Here is a 16,409-nt window from a genome sequence, read left to right as displayed (position 1 = left end):
TCCACCAGAAAAAAGGTCCACCTCAGCAGGTCCACCTCAGCAGGTCCACCAGAAAAAAGGTCCACCAGAAAAAAGCTCCACCTCAGCAGGTCCACCAGAAAAAAGGTCCACCAGAAAAAAGGTCCACCTCAGCAGGTCCACCAGAAAAAAAGGTCCACCTCAGCAGGTCCACCAGAAAAAAGGTCCACCTCAGCAGGTCCACCAGAAAAAAAGGTCCACCAGAAAAAAGGTCCACCTCAGAAGGTCCACCAGAAAAAAGGTCCACCAGAAAAAAGGTCCACCTCAACAGGTCCACCAGAAAAAAGGTCCACCTCAGCAGGTCCACCAGAAAAAAAAATCCACCAGAAAAAAGGTCCACCAGAAAAAAAGGTCCACCTCAGCAGGTCCACCAGAAAAAAGGTCCACCAGAAAAAAGGTCCACCAGAAAAAAAGGTCCACCTCAGCAGGTCTACCAGAAAAAAGGTCCACTAGAAAAAAGGTCCACCTCAGCAGGTCCACCAGAAAAAATGTCCACCAGAAAAAAGGTCGACCTAAGCAGGTCCACCAGGAAAAAGGACCACCAGAAAAAAAATCCACCTCAGCAGGTCCACCGGAAAAAAGTCCACCTCAGCAGGTCCACCAGAAAAACGGTCCACCTCAGCAGGTCCACCAGAAAAAAGGTCCACCAGAAAAAAGGTCCACCTCAGCAGGTCCACCAGAAAAAAGGTCCACCAGAAAAAAGGTCCACCTCAGCAGGTCCACCAGAAAAAAGGTCCACTAGAAAAAAGGTCCACCTCAGCAGGTCCACCAGAAAAAAGGTCCACCAGAAAAAAGGTCCACCTCAGCAGGTCCACCAGAAAAAAGGTCCACCAGAAAAAAGGTCCACCTCAGCAGGTCCACCAGAAAAAAAGGTCCACCAGAAAAAAGGTCCACCTCAGCAGGTCCACCAGAAAAAAGGTCCAGCAGAACAAAGATCCACCTCAGCAGGTCCACCAGAAAAAAGGTCCACCAGAAAAAAGGTCCACCTCAGCAGGTCCACCAGAAAAAAGTCCACCAGAAAAAAGGTCCACCTCAGCAGGTCCACCTCAGCAGGTCTACCAGAAAAAAGGTCCACCAGAAAAAAGGTCCACCTCAGCAGGTCCACTAGAAAAAAGGTCCACCAGAAAAAAAATCCACCTCAGCAGGTCCACCGGAAAAAAGTCCACCTCAGCAGGTCCACCAGAAAAAAGGTCCACCTCAGCAGGTCCACCAGAAAAAAGGTCCACCAGAAAAAAGGTCCACCTCAGCAGGTCCACCAGAAAAAAGGTCCACCAGAAAAAAGGTCCACCTCAGCAGGTCCACCAGAAAAAAGGTCCACCTCAGCAGGTCCACCAGAAAAAAGGTCCACCAGAAAAACAGGTCCACCTCAGCAGGTCCACCAGAAAAAAGGTCCACCAGAAAAAAGGTCCACCTCAGAGGTCTACCAGGAAAAAAGGTCCACCAGAAAAAAGGTCCACCAGAAAAAAGGTCAACCTCAGCAGGTCCACCAGAAAAAAGGTCCACTAGAAAAAAGGTCCACCTCAGCAGGTCCACCAGAAAAAAGGTCCACCAGAAAAAAAGGTCCACCTCAGCAGGTCCACCAGAAAAAAGGTCCACCAGAAAAAAGGTCCACCTCAGCAGGTCCACCTCAGCAGGTCCACCAGAAAAAAGGTCCACCGGAAAAAAGTCCACCTCAGCAGGTCCACCAGAAAAAAGGTCCACCTCAGCAGGTCCACCAGAAAAAAGGTCCACCAGAAAAAAGGTCCACCTCAGCAGGTCCACCAGAAAAAAGGTCCACCAGAAAAAAGGTCCACCTCAGCAGGTCCACCAGAAAAAAGGTCCACCTCAGCAGGTCCACCAGAAAAAAGGTCCACCAGAAAAACAGGTCCACCTCAGCAGGTCCACCAGAAAAAAGGTCCACCAGAAAAAAGGTCCACCTCAGAGGTCTACCAGGAAAAAAGGTCCACCAGAAAAAAGGTCCACCAGAAAAAAGGTCAACCTCAGCAGGTCCACCAGAAAAAAGGTCCACTAGAAAAAAGGTCCACCTCAGCAGGTCCACCAGAAAAAAGGTCCACCAGAAAAAAGGTCCACCTCAGCAGGTCCACCAGAAAAAAGGTCCACCAGAAAAAAGGTCCACCTCAGCAGGTCCACCAGAAAAAAAGGTCCACCAGAAAAAAGGTCCACCTCAGCAGGTCCACCAGAACAAAGGTCCACCTCAGCAAGTCCACCAGAAAAAAGGTCCACCAGAAAAAAGGTCCACCTCAGCAGGTCCACCAGGAAAAGGTCCACCAGAAAAAAGGTCCACCTCAGCAGGTCCACCTCAGCAGGTCCACCAGAAAAAAGGTCCACCAGAAAAAAGGTCCACCTCAGCAGGTCCACTAGAAAAAAGGTCCACCAGAAAAAAAATCCACCTCAGCAGGTCCACCGGAAAAAAGTCCACCTCAGCAGGTCCACCAGAAAAAAGGTCCACCTCAGCAGGTCCACCAGAAAAAAGGTCCACCAGAAAAAAGGTCCACCTCAGCAGGTCCACCAGAAAAAAAATCCACCAGAAAAAGGTCCACCAGAAAAAAGGTCCACCTCAGCAGGTCCACCAGAAAAAAGGTCCACCAGAAAAAAGGTCCACCTCAGCAGGTCCACCAGAAAAAAGGTCCACCAGAAAAAAGGTCCACCTCAGCAGGTCCACCAGAAAAAAAGGTCCACCAGAAAAGAGGTCCACCTCAGCAGGTCCACCAGAAAAAAGGTCCACCAGAAAAAAGGTCCACCTCAGCAGGTCCACCAGAAAAAAGCTCCACCAGAAAAAAGGTCCACCTCAGCAGGTCCACCAGAAAAAAGGTCCACCAGTAAAAAAAGGTCCACCTCAGCAGGTCCACCAGAAAAAAGGTCCACCAGAAAAAAGGTCCACCTTAGCAGGTCCACCAGAAAAAAAGGTCCACCAGAAAAAAGGTCCACCTCAGAGATCCACCAGAAAAAAAATCCACCAGAAAAAAGGTCCACCAGAAAAAAGGTCCACCTCAGCAGGTCCACCAGAAAAAAGGTCCACTAGAAAAAAGGTCCACCTCAGCAGGTCCACCAGAAAAAAGGTCCACCAGAAAAAAGGTCCACCTCAGCAGGTCCACCAGAAAAAAAGGTCCACCAGAAAAAAGGTCCACCTCAGCAGGTCCACCAGAAAAAAAGGTCCACCAGAAAAAAGGTCCACCTCAGCAGGTCCACCAGAAAAAAGGTCCAGCAGAACAAAGGTCCACCTCAGCAGGTCTACCAGAAAAAAGGTCCACCAGAAAAAAGGTCCACCTCAGGAGGTCCACCAGAAAAAACTCCACCAGAAAAAAGGTCCACCTCAGCAGGTCCAGCTCAGCAGGTCTACCAGAAAAAAGGTCCACCAGAAAAAAGGTCCACCTCAGCAGGTCCACTAGAAAAAAGGTCCACCAGAAAAAAAATCCACCTCAGCAGGTCCACCGGAAAAATGCTCCACCTCAGCAGGTCCACCAGAAAAAAGGTCCACCTCAGCAGGTCCACCAGAAAAAAGGTCTACCAGAAAAAAGGTCCACCTCAGCAGGTCCACCAGAAAAAAGGTCCACCAGAAAAAAGGTCCACCTCAGCAGGTCCACCAGAAAAAAGGTCCACCAGAAAAAAGGTCCGCCTCAGCAGGTCCACCAGAAAAAAGGTCCACCAGAAAAAAAGGTCCACCTCAGCAGGTCCACCAGAAAAAAGGTCCACCAGAAAAAAGGTCCACCTCAGAGGTCCACCAGAAAAAAAGGTCCACCAGAAAAAAGGTCCACCAGAAAAAAGGTCAACCTCAGCAGGTCCACCAGAAAAAAGGTCCACTAGAAAAAAGGTCCACCTCAGCAGGTCCACCAGAAAAAAGGTCCACCAGAAAAAAGGTCCACCTCAGCAGGTCCACCAGAAAAAAGGTCCACCAGAAAAAAGGTCCACCTCAGCAGGTCCACCAGAAAAAAGGTCCACCAGAAAAAAGGTCCACTTCAGCAGGTCCACCAGAAAAAAAGGTCCACCTCAGCAAGTCCACCAGAAAAAAGGTCCACCAGAAAAAAAATCCACCTCAGCAGGTCCACCTGAAAAAAGGTCCACCTCAGCAGGTCCACCAGAAAAAAGGTCCACCAGAAAAAAGGTCCACCCCAGCAGGTCCACCAGAAAAAAGGTCCACCAGAAAAAAGGTCCACCTCAGCAGGTCCACCAGAAAAAAGGTCCACCAGAAAAAAGGTCCGCCTCAGCAGGTCCACCAGAAAAAAGGTCCACCAGAAAAAAAGGTACACCTCAGCAGGTCCACCAGAAAAAAGGTCCACCAGAAAAAAGGTCCACCTCAGAGGTCCACCAGAAAAAAAGGTCCACCAGAAAAAAGGTCCACCAGAAAAAAGGTCAACCTCAGCAGGTCCACCAGAAAAAAGGTCCACTAGAAAAAAGGTCCACCTCAGCAGGTCCACCAGAAAAAAGGTCCACCAGAAAAAAGGTCCACCTCAGCAGGTCCACCAGAAAAAAGGTCCACCAGAAAAAAGGTCCACCTCAGCAGGTCCACCAGAAAAAAGGTCCACCAGAAAAAAGGTCCACTTCAGCAGGTCCACCAGAAAAAAAGGTCCACCTCAGCAAGTCCACCAGAAAAAAGGTCCACCAGAAAAAAAATCCACCTCAGCAGGTCCACCTGAAAAAAGGTCCACCAGAAAAAAGGTCCACCTCAGAGGTCCACCAGAAAAAAAAGGTCCACCTCAGCAGGTCCACCAGAAAAAAGGTCCACCAGAAGAAAGGTCCACCTCAGCAGGTCCACCAGAAAAAAGGTCCACCAGAAAAAAGGTCCACCTCAGCAGGTCCACCAGAAAAAAGTTCCACCAGAAAAAAGGTCTACCAGAAAAAAGGTCCACCTCAGCAGGTCCACCAGAAAAAAGGTCCACCTCAGCAGGTCCACCAGAAAAAACGTCCACCAGAAAAAAGGTCCACCTCAGCAGGTCCACCAGAAAAAAAGTTCCACCAGAAAAAATGTCCAGCAGAAAAAAGGTCTGCCAGAAAAAAGATCCACCTCAGCAGGTCCACCTCAGCAGGTCCACCAGAAAAAAGGTCCACCAGAAAAAAGGTCCACCTCAGCAGGTCCACCAGAAAAAAAGGTCCACCTCAGCAGGTCCACCTCAGCAGGTCCACCAGAAAAAAGGTCCACCAGAAAAAAGGTCCACATCAGCAGGTCCACCGAAAAAAAGGTCCACCTCAGCAGGTCCACCAGAAAAAAGTCCACCAGAAAAAAGGTCCACCTCAGCAGGTCCACCAGAAAAAAGGTCCACCAGAAAAAAGCTCCACCTCAGCAGGTCCACCAGAAAAAACGTCCACCAGAAAAAAGGTCCACCTCAGCAGGTCCACCAGAAAAAAGGTCCACCAGAAAAAAGGTCCACCTCAGCAGGTCCACCAGAAAAAAAGGTCCACCTCAGCAAGTCCACCAGAAAAAAGGTCCACCAGAAAAAACGTCCACCTCAGCAGGTCCACCTCAGCAAGTCCACCAGAAAAAAGGTCTACCAGAAAAAAGGTCCACCTCAGCAGGTCCACCTCAGCAGGTCCACCAGAAAAAAGGTCCACCTCAGCAGGTCCACCAGAAAAAAGGTCCACCAGAAAAAAGGTCCACCAGAAAAAAGGTCCACCTCAGCAGGTCCACCTCAGCAGTTCCAACAGAAAAAAGGTCCACCTCACCAGGTCCACCAGAAAAAACGTCCACCAGAAAAAAGGTCCACCTCAGCAGGTCCACCAGAAAAAAGTTCCACCAGAAAAAAGGTCCACCTCAGCAGGTCCACCCGAAAAAGGGTCTACCAGAAAAAAAGGTCCACCTCAGCAGGTCCACCTCAGCAGGTCCACCAGAAAAAAGGTCCATCAGAAAAAAGGTCCACCTCAGCAGGTCCACCAGAAAAAAGGTCCACCAGAAAAAAGGTCCACCTCAGCAGGTCCACCAGAAAAAAGGTCCACCAGAAAAAAGGTCCACCTCAGCAGGTCCACCAGAAAAAAGGTCCACCAGAAAAAAGGTCCACCTCAGCAGGTCCACCAGAGAAAAGGTCTACCAGAAAAAAGGTCCACCTCAGCAGGTCCACCTCAGCAGGTCCACCAGAAAAAAGGTCCACCAGAAAAAAGGACCACCTCAGCAGGTCCACCAGAAAAAAAGGTCCACCAGAAATAAGGTCCACCTCAGCAGGTCCACCAGAAAAAAGGTCCACCTCAGCAGGTCCACCAGAAAAAAGGTCCACCTCAGCAGGTCCACCTCAGCAGGTCCACCAGAAAAAAGGTCCACCAGAAAAAAGCTCCACCTCAGCAGGTCCACCAGAAAAAAGGTCCACCAGAAAAAAGGTCCACCTCAGCAGGTCCACCAGAAAAAAAGGTCCACCTCAGCAGGTCCACCAGAAAAAAAGGTCCACCTCAGCAGGTCCACCAGAAAAAAGGTCCACCTCAGCAGGTCCACCAGAAAAAAGGTCCACCAGAAAAAAGGTCCACCTCAGCAGGTCCACCAGAAAAAAGGTCCACCAGAAAAAAGGTCCACCTCAACAGGTCCACCAGAAAAAAGGTCCACCTCAGCAGGTCCACCAGAAAAAAAAATCCACCAGAAAAAAGGTCCACCAGAAAAAAAGGTCCACCTCAGCAGGTCCACCAGAAAAAAGGTCCACCAGAAAAAAGGTCCACCAGAAAAAAAGGTCCACCTCAGCAGGTCTACCAGAAAAAAGGTCCACTAGAAAAAAGGTCCACCTCAGCAGGTCCACCAGAAAAAATGTCCACCAGAAAAAAGGTCGACCTAAGCAGGTCCACCAGGAAAAAGGTCCACCAGAAAAAAAATCCACCTCAGCAGGTCCACCGGAAAAAAGTCCACCTCAGCAGGTCCACCAGAAAAAAGGTCCACCTCAGCAGGTCCACCAGAAAAAAGGTCCACCAGAAAAAAGGTCCACCTCAGCAGGTCCACCAGAAAAAAGGTCCACCAGAAAAAAGGTCCACCTCAGCAGGTCCACCAAAAAAAAGGTCCACTAGAAAAAAGGTCCACCTCAGCAGGTCCACCAGAAAAAAGGTCCACCAGAAAAAAGGTCCACCTCAGCAGGTCCACCAGAAAAAAGGTCCACCAGAAAAAAGGTCCACCTCAGCAGGTCCACCAGAAAAAAAGGTCCACCAGAAAAAAGGTCCACCTCAGCAGGTCCACCAGAAAAAAGGTCCAGCAGAACAAAGATCCACCTCAGCAGGTCCACCAGAAAAAAGGTCCACCAGAAAAAAGGTCCACCTCAGCAGGTCCACCAGAAAAAAGTCCACCAGAAAAAAGGTCCACCTCAGCAGGTCCACCTCAGCAGGTCTACCAGAAAAAAGGTCCACCAGAAAAAATGTCCACCTCAGCAGGTCCACTAGAAAAAAGGTCCACCAGAAAAAAAATCCACCTCAGCAGGTCCACCGGAAAAAAGTCCACCTCAGCAGGTCCACCAGAAAAAAGGTCCACCTCAGCAGGTCCACCAGAAAAAAGGTCCACCAGAAAAAAGGTCCACCTCAGCAGGTCCACCAGAAAAAAGGTCCACCAGAAAAAACGTCCACCTCAGCAGGTCCACCAGAAAAAAGGTCCACCTCAGCAGGTCCACCAGAAAAAAGGTCCAACAGAAAAACAGGTCCACCTCAGCAGGTCCACCAGAAAAAAGGTCCACCAGAAAAAAGGTCCACCTCAGAGGTCCACCAGAAAAAAGGTCCACCAGAAAAAAGGTCCACCTCAGCAGGTCCACCTCAGCAGGTCCACCAGAAAAAAGGTCCACCGGAAAAAAGTCCACCTCAGCAGGTCCACCAGAAAAAAGGTCCACCTCAGCAGGTCCACCAGAAAAAAGGTCCACCAGAAAAAAAGGTCTACCTCAGCAGGTCCACCAGAAAAAAGGTCCACCAGAAAAAAGGTCCACCTCAGCAGGTCCACCAGAAAAAAGGTCCACCTCAGCAGGTCCACCAGAAAAAAGGTCCACCAGAAAAACAGGTCCAACTCAGCAGGTCCACCAGAAAAAAGGTCCACCAGAAAAAAGGTCCACCTCAGAGGTCTACCAGGAAAAAAGGTCCACCAGAAAAAAGGTCCACCAGAAAAAAGGTCAACCTCAGCAGGTCCACCAGAAAAAAGGTCCACTAGAAAAAAGGTCCACCTCAGCAGGTCCACCAGAAAAAAGGTCCACCAGAAAAAAGGTCCACCTCAGCAGGTCCACCAGAAAAAAGGTCCACCAGAAAAAAGGTCCACTTCAGCAGGTCCACCAGAAAAAAAGGTCCACCTCAGCAAGTCCACCAGAAAAAAGGTCCACCAGAAAAAAAATCCACCTCAGCAGGTCCACCTGAAAAAAGGTCCACCAGAAAAAAGGTCCACCTCAGAGGTCCACCAGAAAAAAAAGGTCCACCTCAGCAGGTCCACCAGAAAAAAGGTCCACCAGAAAAAAGGTCCACCTCAGCAGGTCCACCAGAAAAAAGGTCCACCAGAAAAAAGGTCCACCTCAGCAGGTCCACCAGAAAAAAGTTCCACCAGAAAAAAGGTCTACCAGAAAAAAGGTCCACCTCAGCAGGTCCACCAGAAAAAAGGTCCACCTCAGCAGGTCCACCAGAAAAAACGTCCACCAGAAAAAAGGTCCACCTCAGCAGGTCCACCAGAAAAAAGTTCCACCAGAAAAAATGTCCACCAGAAAAAAGGTCTACCAGAAAAAAGATCCACCTCAGCAGGTCCACCTCAGCAGGTCCACCAGAAAAAAGGTCCACCAGAAAAAAGGTCCACCTCAGCAGGTCCACCAGAAAAAAAGGTCCACCTCAGCAGGTCCACCTCAGCAGGTCCACCAGAAAAAAGGTCCACCAGAAAAAAGGTCCACATCAGCAGGTCCACCGAAAAAAAGGTCCACCTCAGCAGGTCCACCAGAAAAAAGTCCACCAGAAAAAAGGTCCACCTCAGCAGGTCCACCAGAAAAAAGGTCCACCAGAAAAAAGCTCCACCTCAGCAGGTCCACCAGAAAAAAGGTCCACCAGAAAAAAAGCTCCACCTCAGCAGGTCCACCAGAAAAAAGGTCCACCAGAAAAAAGGTCCACCTCAGCAGGTCCACCAGAAAAAACGTCCACCAGAAAAAAGGTCCACCTCAGCAGGTCCACCAGAAAAAAGGTCCACCAGAAAAAAGGTCCACCTCAGCAGGTCCACCAGAAAAAAAGGTCCACCTCAGCAAGTCCACCAGAAAAAAGGTCCACCAGAAAAAACGTCCACCTCAGCAGGTCCACCTCAGCAAGTCCACCAGAAAAAAGGTCTACCAGAAAAAAGGTCCACCTCAGCAGGTCCACCTCAGCAGGTCCACCAGAAAAAAGGTCCACCTCAGCAGGTCCACCAGAAAAAAGGTCCACCAGAAAAAAGGTCTACCAGAAAAAAGGTCCACCTCAGCAGGTCCACCTCAGCAGTTCCACCAGAGAAAAGGTCCACCTCACCAGGTCCACCAGAAAAAACGTCCACCAGAAAAAAGGTCCACCTCAGCAGGTCCACCAGAAAAAAGTTCCACCAGAAAAAAGGTCCACCTCAGCAGGTCCACCCGAAAAAGGGTCTACCAGAAAAAAAGGTCCACCTCAGCAGGTCCACCTCAGCAGGTCCACCAGAAAAAAGGTCCATCAGAAAAAAGGTCCACCTCAGCAGGTCCACCAGAAAAAAGGTCCACCAGAAAAAAGGTCCACCTCAGCAGGTCCACCAGAAAAAAGGTCCACCAGAAAAAAGGTCCACCTCAGCAGGTCCACCAGAAAAAAGGTCCACCAGAAAAAAGGTCCACCTCAGCAGGTCCACCAGAAAAAAGGTCCACCATAAAAAAGTCCACCTCAGCAGGTCCACCAGAGAAAAGGTCTACCAGAAAAAAGGTCCACCTCAGCAGGTCCACCTCAGCAGGTCCACCAGAAAAAAGGTCCACCAGAAAAAAGGACCACCTCAGCAGGTCCACCAGAAAAAAAGGTCCACCAGAAATAAGGTCCACCTCAGCAGGTCCACCAGAAAAAAGGTCCACCTCAGCAGGTCCACCAGAAAAAAGGTCCACCAGAAAAAAGGTCCACCTCAGCAGGTCCACCAGAAAAAAGGTCCACCTCAGCAGGTCCACCAGAAAAAAGGTCCACCAGAAAAAAGCTCCACCTCAGCAGGTCCACCAGAAAAAATGTCCACCAGAAAAAAGGTCCACCTCAGCAGGTCCACCAGAAAAAAAGGTCCACCTCAGCAGGTCCACCAGAAAAAAAGGTCCACCTCAGCAGGTCCACCAGAAAAAAGGTCCACCTCAGCAGGTCCACCAGAAAAAAGGTCCACCAGAAAAAAGGTCCACCTCAGCAGGTCCACCAGAAAAAAGGTCCACCAGAAAAAAGGTCCACCTCAACAGGTCCACCAGAAAAAAGGTCCACCTCAGCAGGTCCACCAGAAAAAAAAATCCACCAGAAAAAAGGTCCACCAGAAAAAAAGGTCCACCTCAGCAGGTCCACCAGAAAAAAGGTCCACCAGAAAAAAAGGTCCACCTCAGCAGGTCTACCAGAAAAAAGGTCCACTAGAAAAAAGGTCCACCTCAGCAGGTCCACCAGAAAAAATGTCCACCAGAAAAAAGGTCGACCTAAGCAGGTCCACCAGGAAAAAGGTCCACCAGAAAAAGGTCCACCAGAAAAAAGGTCCACCTCAGCAGGTCCACCAGAAAAAAGGTCCACCAGAAAAAAGGTCCACCTCAGCAGGTCCACCAGAAAAAAGGTCCACCTCAGCAGGTCCACCAGAAAAAAGGTCCACCAGAAAAAAGGTCCACCTCAGCAGGTCCACCAGAAAAAAAGGTCCACCAGAAAAAAGGTCCACCTCAGCAGGTCCACCAGAAAAAAGGTCCACCAGAAAAAAGGTCCACCTCAGCAGGTCCACCAGAAAAAAGGTCCACCAGAAAAAAGGTCCACCTCAGCAGGTCCACCAGAAAAAAAGGTCCACCAGAAAAAAGGTCCACCTCAGCAGGTCCACCAGAAAAAAGGTCCACCAGAAAAAAGGTCCACCTTAGCAGGTCCACCAGAAAAAAAGGTCCACCAGAAAAAAGGTCCACCTCAGAGATCCACCAGAAAAAAAATCCACCAGAAAAAAGGTCCACCAGAAAAAAGGTCCACCTCAGCAGGTCCACCAGAAAAAAGGTCCACTAGAAAAAAGGTCCACCTCAGCAGGTCCACCAGAAAAAAGGTCCACCAGAAAAAAGGTCCACCTCAGCAGGTCCACCAGAAAAAAGGTCCACCAGAAAAAAGGTCCACCTCAGCAGGTCCACCAGAAAAAAAGGTCCACCAGAAAAAAGGTCCACCTCAGCAGGTCCACCAGAAAAAAGGTCCACCTCAGCAGGTCCACCAGAAAAAAGGTCCAGCAGAACAAAGGTCCACCTCAGCAGGTCTACCAGAAAAAAGCTCCACCAGAAAAAAGGTCCACCTCAGGAGGTCCACCAGAAAAAACTCCACCAGAAAAAAGGTCCACCTCAGCAGGTCCACCTCAGCAGGTCTACCAGAAAAAAGGTCCACCAGAAAAAAGGTCCACCTCAGCAGGTCCACTAGAAAAAAGGTCCACCAGAAAAAAAATCCACCTCAGCAGGTCCACCGGAAAAAAAGTCCACCTCAGCAGGTCCACCAGAAAAAAGGTCCACCTCAGCAGGTCCACCAGAAAAAAGGTCCACCAGAAAAAAGGTCCACCTCAGCAGGTCCACCAGAAAAAAGGTCCACCAGAAAAAAGGTCCACCTCAGCAGGTCCACCAGAAAAAAGGTCCACCAGAAAAAAGGTCCGCCTCAGCAGGTCCACCAGAAAAAAGGTCCACCAGAAAAAAAGGTCCACCTCAGCAGGTCCACCAGAAAAAAGGTCCACCAGAAAAAAGGTCCACCTCAGAGGTCCACCAGAAAAAAAGGTCCACCAGAAAAAAGGTCCACCAGAAAAAAGGTCAACCTCAGCAGGTCCACCAGAAAAAAGGTCCACCTCAGCAGGTCCACCAGAAAAAAGGTCCACCAGAAAAAAGGTCCACCTCAGCAGGTCCACCAGAAAAAAGGTCCACCAGAAAAAAGGTCCACCTCAGCAGGTCCACCAGAAAAAAGGTCCACCAGAAAAAAGGTCCGCCTCAGCAGGTCCACCAGAAAAAAGGTCCACCAGAAAAAAAGGTCCACCTCAGCAGGTCCACCAGAAAAAAGGTCCACCAGAAAAAAGGTCCACCTCAGAGGTCCACCAGAAAAAAAGGTCCACCAGAAAAAAGGTCCACCAGTAAAAAGGTCCACCTCAGCAGGTCCACCAGAAAAAAGGTCCACTAGAAAAAACGTCCACCTCAGCAGGTCCACCAGAAAAAAGGTCCACCAGAAAAAAGGTCCACCTCAGCAGGTCCACCAGAAAAAAGGTCCACCAGAAAAAAGGTCCACCTCAGCAGGTCCACCAGAAAAAAGGTCCACCAGAAAAAAGGTCCACTTCAGCAGGTCCACCAGAAAAAAAGGTCCACCTCAGCAAGTCCACCAGAAAAAAGGTCCACCAGAAAAAAAATCCACCTCAGCAGGTCCACCTGAAAAAAGGTCCACCTCAGCAGGTCCACCAGAAAAAAGGTCCACCAGAAAAAAGGTCCACCCCAGCAGGTCCACCAGAAAAAAGGTCCACCAGAAAAAAGGTCCACCTCAGCAGGTCCACCAGAAAAAAGGTCCACCAGAAAAAAGGTCCGCCTCAGCAGGTCCACCAGAAAAAAGGTCCACCAGAAAAAAAGGTACACCTCAGCAGGTCCACCAGAAAAAAGGTCCACCAGAAAAAAGGTCCACCTCAGAGGTCCACCAGAAAAAAAGGTCCACCAGAAAAAAGGTCCACCAGAAAAAAGGTCAACCTCAGCAGGTCCACCAGAAAAAAGGTCCACTAGAAAAAAGGTCCACCTCAGCAGGTCCACCAGAAAAAAGGTCCACCAGAAAAAAGGTCCACCTCAGCAGGTCCACCAGAAAAAAGGTCCACCAGAAAAAAGGTCCACCTCAGCAGGTCCACCAGAAAAAAGGTCCACCAGAAAAAAGGTCCACTTCAGCAGGTCCACCAGAAAAAAAGGTCCACCTCAGCAAGTCCACCAGAAAAAAGGTCCACCAGAAAAAAAATCCACCTCAGCAGGTCCACCTGAAAAAAGGTCCACCAGAAAAAAGGTCCACCTCAGAGGTCCACCAGAAAAAAAAGGTCCACCTCAGCAGGTCCACCAGAAAAAAGGTCCACCAGAAAAAAGGTCCACCTCAGCAGGTCCACCAGAAAAAAGGTCCACCAGAAAAAAGGTCCACCTCAGCAGGTCCACCAGAAAAAAGTTCCACCAGAAAAAAGGTCTACCAGAAAAAAGGTCCACCTCAGCAGGTCCACCAGAAAAAAGGTCCACCTCAGCAGGTCCACCAGAAAAAACGTCCACCAGAAAAAAGGTCCACCTCAGCAGGTCCACCAGAAAAAACGTCCACCAGAAAAAAGGTCCACCTCAGCAGGTCCACCAGAAAAAAGATCCACCTCAGCAGGTCCACCTCAGCAGGTCCACCAGAAAAAAGGTCCACCAGAAAAAAGGTCCACCTCAGCAGGTCCACCAGAAAAAAAGGTCCACCTCAGCAGGTCCACCTCAGCAGGTCCACCAGAAAAAAGGTCCACCAGAAAAAAGTTCCACATCAGCAGGTCCACCGAAAAAAAGGTCCACCTCAGCAGGTCCACCAGAAAAAAGTCCACCAGAAAAAAGGTCCACCTCAGCAGGTCCACCAGAAAAAAGGTCCACCAGAAAAAAGGTCCACCTCAGCAGGTCCACCAGAAAAAAGGTCCACCAGAAAAAAAGCTCCACCTCAGCAGGTCCACCAGAAAAAAGGTCCACCAGAAAAAAGGTCCACCTCAGCAGGTCCACCAGAAAAAACGTCCACCAGAAAAAAGGTCCACCTCAGCAGGTCCACCAGAAAAAAGGTCCACCAGAAAAAAGGTCCACCTCAGCAGGTCCACCAGAAAAAAAGGTCCACCTCAGCAAGTCCACCAGAAAAAAGGTCCACCAGAAAAAACGTCCACCTCAGCAGGTCCACCTCAGCAAGTCCACCAGAAAAAAGGTCTACCAGAAAAAAGGTCCACCTCAGCAGGTCCACCTCAGCAGGTCCACCAGAAAAAAGGTCCACCTCAGCAGGTCCACCAGAAAAAAGGTCCACCAGAAAAAAGGTCTACCAGAAAAAAGGTCCACCTCAGCAGGTCCACCTCAGCAGTTCCACCAGAAAAAAGGTCCACCTCACCAGGTCCACCAGAAAAAACGTCCACCAGAAAAAAGGTCCACCTCAGCAGGTCCACCAGAAAAAAGTTCCACCAGAAAAAAGGTCCACCTCAGCAGGTCCACCCGAAAAAGTGTCTACCAGAAAAAAAGGTCCACCTCAGCAGGTCCACCTCAGCAGGTCCACCAGAAAAAAGGTCCATCAGAAAAAAGGTCCACCTCAGCAGGTCCACCAGAAAAAAGGTCCACCAGAAAAAAGGTCCACCTCAGCAGGTCCACCAGAAAAAAGGTCCACCAGAAAAAAGGTCCACCTCAGCAGGTCCACCAGAAAAAAGGTCCACCAGAAAAAAGGTCCACCTCAGCAGGTCCACCAGAAAAAAGGTCCACCAGAAAAAAGTCCACCTCAGCAGGTCCACCAGAGAAAAGGTCTACCAGAAAAAAGGTCCACCTCAGCAGGTCCACCTCAGCAGGTCCACCAGAAAAAAAGGTCCACCAGAAAAAAGGACCACCTCAGCAGGTCCACCAGAAAAAAAGGTCCACCAGAAATAAGGTCCACCTCAGCAGGTCCACCAGAAAAAAGGTCCACCTCAGCAGGTCCACCAGAAAAAAGGTCCACCAGAAAAAAGGTCCACCTCAGCAGGTCCACCAGAAAAAAGGTCCACCTCAGCAGGTCCACCTCAGCAGGTCCACCAGAAAAAAAAATCCACCAGAAAAAAGGTCCACCTCAGCAGGTCCACCAGAAAAAAGGTCCACCAGAAAAAAGGTCCACCTCAGCAGGTCCACCAGAAAAAAAAATCCACCAGAAAAAAGGTCCACCAGAAAAAAAGGTCCACCTCAGCAGGTCCACCAGAAAAAAGGTCCACCAGAAAAAAGGTCCACCAGAAAAAAAGGTCCACCTCAGCAGGTCTACCAGAAAAAAGGTCCACTAGAAAAAAGGTCCACCTCAGCAGGTCCACCAGAAAAAATGTCCACCAGAAAAAAGGTCGACCTAAGCAGGTCCACCAGGAAAAAGGTCCACCAGAAAAAAAATCCACCTCAGCAGGTCCACCGGAAAAAAGTCCACCTCAGCAGGTCCACCAGAAAAAAGGTCCACCTCAGCAGGTCCACCAGAAAAAAGGTCCACCAGAAAAAAGGTCCACCTCAGCAGGTCCACCAGAAAAAAGGTCCACCAGAAAAAAGGTCCACCTCAGCAGGTCCACCAGAAAAAAGGTCCACTAGAAAAAAGGTCCACCTCAGCAGGTCCACCAGAAAAAAGGTCCACCAGAAAAAAGGTCCACCTCAGCAGGTCCACCAGAAAAAAGGTCCACCAGAAAAAAGGTCCACCTCAGCAGGTCCACCAGAAAAAAAGGTCCACCAGAAAAAAGGTCCACCTCAGCAGGTCCACCAGAAAAAAGGTCCAGCAGAACAAAGATCCACCTCAGCAGGTCCACCAGAAAAAAGGTCCACCAGAAAAAAGGTCCACCTCAGGAGGTCCACCAGAAAAAAGGTCCACCAGAAAAAAGGTCCGCCTCAGCAGGTCCACCAGAAAAAAGGTCCACCAGAAAAAAAGGTCCACCTCAGCAGGTCCACCAGAAAAAAGGTCCACCAGAAAAAAGGTCCACCTCAGAGGTCCACCAGAAAAAAAGGTCCACCAGAAAAAAGGTCCACCAGAAAAAAGGTCAACCTCAGCAGGTCCACCAGAAAAAAGGTCCACTAGAAAAAACGTCCACCTCAGCAGGTCCACCAGAAAAAAGGTCCACCAGAAAAAAGGTCCACCTCAGCAGGTCCACCAGAAAAAAGGTCCACCAGAAAAAAGGTCCACCTCAGCAGGTCCACCAGAAAAAAGGTCCACCAGAAAAAAGGTCCACTTCAGCAGGTCCACCAGAAAAAAAGGTCCACCTCAGCAAGTCCACCAGAAAAAAGGTCCACCAGAAAAAAAATCCACCTCAGCAGGTCCACCTGAAAAAAGGTCCACCTCAGCAGGTCCACCAGAAAAAAGGTCTACCAGAAAAAAGGTCCACCCCAGCAGGTCCACCAGAAAAAAGGTCCACCAGAAAAAAGGTCCACCTCAGCAGGTCCACCAGAAAAAAGGTCCACCAGAAAAAAGGTCCGCCTCAGCAGGTCCACCAGAAAAAAGGTCCACCAGAAAAAAAGGTACACCTCAGCAGGTCCACCAGAAAAAAGGTCCACCAGAAAAAAGGTCCACCTCAGAGGTCCACCAGAAAAAAAGGTCCACCAGAAAAAAGGTCCACCAGA

The sequence above is a fragment of the Chlamydotis macqueenii genome, chromosome W, assembly GCF_036417535.1.
Source record: "Chlamydotis macqueenii isolate bChlMac1 chromosome W, bChlMac1.mat, whole genome shotgun sequence".
NCBI lineage: Eukaryota > Metazoa > Chordata > Aves > Otidiformes > Otididae > Chlamydotis > Chlamydotis macqueenii.
The sequence above is the reverse complement of the archived record's forward strand: the minus strand, read 5'-3'. Positions refer to the sequence as shown.